This window comes from Cherax quadricarinatus, chromosome 55 (genome assembly GCF_038502225.1).
Source record: "Cherax quadricarinatus isolate ZL_2023a chromosome 55, ASM3850222v1, whole genome shotgun sequence".
NCBI classification, from domain to species: domain Eukaryota; kingdom Metazoa; phylum Arthropoda; class Malacostraca; order Decapoda; family Parastacidae; genus Cherax; species Cherax quadricarinatus.
This window is the reverse complement of record NC_091346.1, coordinates 19,146,884-19,151,107: the sequence shown is the minus strand read 5'-3', so window position 1 is coordinate 19,151,107 and position 4,224 is coordinate 19,146,884. Positions and strand designations below refer to the sequence as shown.

The 4,224-nt window shown below is 43.4% G+C and overlaps 1 protein-coding gene across 5 annotated transcripts in view; it reads left to right on the top strand.

Moving 5' to 3' along the window:
• Positions 1-2,629, top strand: part of LOC128698929 (glutamate-gated chloride channel) — a 108,729-nt gene extending 106,100 nt beyond the window's left edge. For all 5 annotated transcript variants that reach the window (XM_053791351.2, XM_053791346.2, XM_053791350.2 and 2 more), the window contains one exon: positions 37-2,629. The gene's annotated coding sequence lies outside the window, so the exon portion shown is untranslated. The remainder of the gene's footprint in view (positions 1-36) is intronic.
• Positions 2,630-4,224: the final 1,595 nt, after the last annotated feature.

The following is a 4,224-nucleotide window of genomic DNA, read 5'->3' as shown; positions in this document are numbered from 1 at the left end:
ATATATATATATATATATTTCTTGCATCTTTTACAGGTTACAAATCTCTGATCGATAAGTGCGTCTGCTGGAGGTCTGCGTCTGCTCTGGCTTGCTGGAACCCTCATGTGGTTGGAGCCCACGCTAGAACCCCACGCTGGAACCCTCAACGTCTCGCTGGAAGCCCCTCGTCTTGCTGCAGCAGCCCATGTTTAGCCAGGAGCCATGTGAACCCCGCACCTGGCTATCTGAAACCGTGGGTAACTGAAACCGTGTGTGACCGAAACCGTGAATGACTGAAACCACGTTTGTATGCTTGGAACCAACACTTATAAGTCTGAAATAACCTTAATTCGACTACGTTTCGCTCTAAGTTAGCACCATTTCACTCTAAGCAGGCGACATTAGGATCCAAGAGTCTATCCACTACGTAGTTTTAATATCGTGGGGTCGAAACGTGCACCAACGTTTCCCCCACACGTGTGGCAAAAAGGAAATGCACAGATAAGCGAATTTAAAAATATGTCTTGGTAGCAGTGTGTGTGTGTGTGTGTGTGTGTATAATCAATAGGTATCAAAGGCGCTTGTCAATAGACACTTAGCCTGTTTGGAGAGTACTCACCTATTTGTGGTTGCGGGGGTCGAGTCACAGCACCTGGCCCAGCTTCTTCGCTGGTCGCTACTAGGTCCACTCTGTGTGTGTGTGTGTATGTGTGTGTGTGTGTGTATGAGAGCGTGTGTGAGTGTGCGTGTGCTCACCCATATGTGGTTGCAGGGGTCGAGTCACAGCTCCTGTGTGTGTGTTTGTGACGGGTTTATTGATGTGTGTGTATGTGTGTGTGTATGTGTGTGTGTGTGTGTGTACCAAACACCAAACTCGCGTGCAAACCTGGGGAAAAACACCACACAAAATACTAGCGACTACATCGTGTGGATAAATCATTGTGGAGAAACGTTGTTTACCCGTTCTCCCGTGGGTAGAGTGTGGGTAGAGTGTGGGTAGAAACTAGCGTCCGGAACTTCCACTCTGGGCTTTACAGAACTGAGTGAAGACTATTAAAAAAATACAGGGTGTTTCAAAACGATGGGTCCAATTTCAAAGCAGTATATTTCACGAACAGGTCCATCGATTTGAAACACACTATATATTAGCATGTACATAAACATTTATCAAATAAACCAAGAGAGAGAGAGTCTGCCTAGCAATGAATGTCGTGGGTAAATAGGTAGGTAAGTAGGTAGGTAAGTAGGTAGGTAGGTAGGTAGGTAGCTCTCCTTCCCTCACGCCTATGTTAGCTGGTCTAGTCCCACACTAATATTAACTATAGATTAGAATCTCCCCCCCCCCACACTCCCTCTCCTGTCCCCTCACTCCCATGTAAACTAGGCTAGCACCAGTCACTCCCACACATTAACTGGATTAGTATCAATCACTCCCATGTTGACTGGCTTAGTAGTCTTGTTCAGTGTCTCCCATGCTACCTACCTCAGGCCAAAGACAATACTGTTTTATCCCAGGTACAAAGAGAGCCACTCCCACCTGAACACGAAAGGACACTCGTTGCACAGCAACCTTTTACTTGGACAACGTTTCGCCCTAAGGCTTAAACATGTCAAAATGAAGCTCTACACAGAGCGAAACGTTGCCCCAATAAAAGCTCTTTTTTTGGCTCCCTTACAACGTGTCTCTTTTCGCCCGTTTTCTCGTCACTGCGACGTTTCCATCCTTTTTTAAAGGTACAATCAGGGTCAACACTTAGAAAATCTTCATTTGATCCAGTTCAGTGACTGAATTCTTATATTTAAGATAACAGGTGTTTTTCTAGTTGTGCTCAAACCCATGGAACTTTGTACCGTACAATAACATGGATGTCTCTGCCGTACGATAACATGGGCCTGTGTACCGTACGATAACATGTACTGTACAATAACATGGATGTCTGTACCGTATGATAACATGGGCCTGTGTACCGTACAGTAACATGTACCGTACAATAACATGGATGTCTATACCGTACGATGACATGGGCCTGTGTACCGTACTATAACAAGTACCGTACAATAACATGGATATCTGTACGGTATAATCCCATGGCAATCTGTACGGTACAATCCCATGGATATCTGTACGGTACAATCTCATGGATATCTGTATTATACAATGGAGATATTCCATACATCTTGCTCATTATCTTTTTAACTCTTTTTCATTATATTTTGAGATAACTGCCAAAAGAAAGTTAGGAATTATGTGAGTTATAATAACGGTGATCGCGGGTTAATTAAGTCTCTCACGTTAATTGTCTCTCCCCTGAGTCTCTTTCACTTTCTCTTTCTCTCTCTCTCTAGATCTCATACCAGGAACATTTTGTAAGCACTAAACCTTGCTGTCTCTTTCTGTCTGTCTGTCTGTCTGTCTGTCTGTCTGTCTCTCTCTCTCTCTCTCTCTCTCTCTCTCTCTCTCTCTCTCTCTCTCTCTCTCTCTCTCTCTCTCTCTCTCTCTCTCTCTCTCTCTCTCTCTCTCTCTCTCTCTCTCTCTCTCTCTCTCTCTCTCTCTCCCTCCCTCCCCAGGGTTGTAAAATAATGTTAAATATTAATGTTTAATGTATTCCAAAAAAGTATAAATCTTTCAATAAATTTTGAATGCTGTTATTGATATTATTTATCCTGTTGTTGATGTTATTAATGTTGTTATTCATACTGTTATTGATGTTATTAATGTTGTTATTCATACTGTTATTGATGTTATTAATGACATTATTCTGTTACTGATGATGGGATAATTTCCTGTTATTGAGATAAGATGTATGATGTTAATGACGCATGGTGTGCGTTATTGATTTTACTAACGCGAGAAGTGTGATGTTATTGAAGCTGTTAAAGAGAACGAGAGAGAGCGAGAGAGAGGGCGAGAAAGAGAGGAGAGAGAGAGAAAGAGAGAGAGAGAGAGAGAGAGAGAGAGAGAGAGAGAGAGAGAGAGAGAGAGAGAGAGGAACCTGTTGTGGGGGTGGAGAGAGATTTTACAAACAGAATAACTGTGACCCCTAGTGTGACCTGGTTGCATCAGTGGCACCAACTGTGACCCTTAGTGTGGCCAGGGTAGTTCTAAATGGAACAAAATCAGCAAGACATACTATTGGGGCAAGTGTTCCACAAGGAAGCGTGCTGCGACCATTGTTATGGAAGGTCTACTTCAACGACCTTCTTCATCTCATCTCAGAATCACATGCATATGCAGACGACTGTACACTGACATTCACTTATCCAAGAGAAGAAATGCCAGCTGCTCTAAGCTACATCAATCACCAGCTAAGAGCTATATCAGCTTGGAGAAATAGATGGCAAGTAACATTTGCACCTGAGAAAACGCAAATGATGATCGTCTCTAGGCACCATGATGGTAATGCTGGTGCAGTAGTAAGGATGAATGGGACGATGTTGGCACCTGGAGAAGAAGTTGATATCCTTAGGGTGAAATTTGACTCCAAACAAACCATGAAGAACCATGTTGTAAATCTTGCAAACAAGGCAGCCAGGAAGCTTATAGCACTTCGCTGTATCTCGCATCTGCTTGACAGTAGGGGTTGCAAGATTCTGTATGAGGCAAAAGTACGCTCGCACCTTGAGTATGCTCCACTTTCTTGGTTTTCCTGCCCCCCTCTCATCTGCGACTGCCTGACAGAGTAGAGAACAGAACAAGACGTCTCATCTCTCGCCTGGACTCATCCTGGATAGATCTGTCATTTCAGCAGAGTCTTCATCACAGGAGAGATGTGGGCGGCCTTACTGTTATGTACAAGGCTCTACTTCGAGGACAGCGAGAAGCAAGCTTTTATACCACAAGACGGGCAGAAAGCAGCAACTTCACTCTGGCTGTACCCTTCTCCAGGACATCACTCCATCTGAGATCATATACACCCAGGATGACTCGAGTATGGAACACATTCGTACAACATAATGATGTCAACGAGATAAAGTCAGTTGATCAAATGAAAATGCTGGCCCACAGATGGCTCCAACTTCATCCTGTTCCCTGCTTGTATGTCTCATAACAATAAAAATGCTTTCAAATGAGCTGATGTAGGTAACAGCTCTTAGCTTGCCAATAAAGTTAGGAATCCTTAACCTGTAAATAGCTTGCCAATAAAGTTAGGAATCCTTAATTTAACCTTGTCAAGCCTTGTGTAAAAAAAGAGAGAAAGAGAGAGAGAGAGAGAGAGAGAGAGAGAGAGAGAGAGAGAGAGA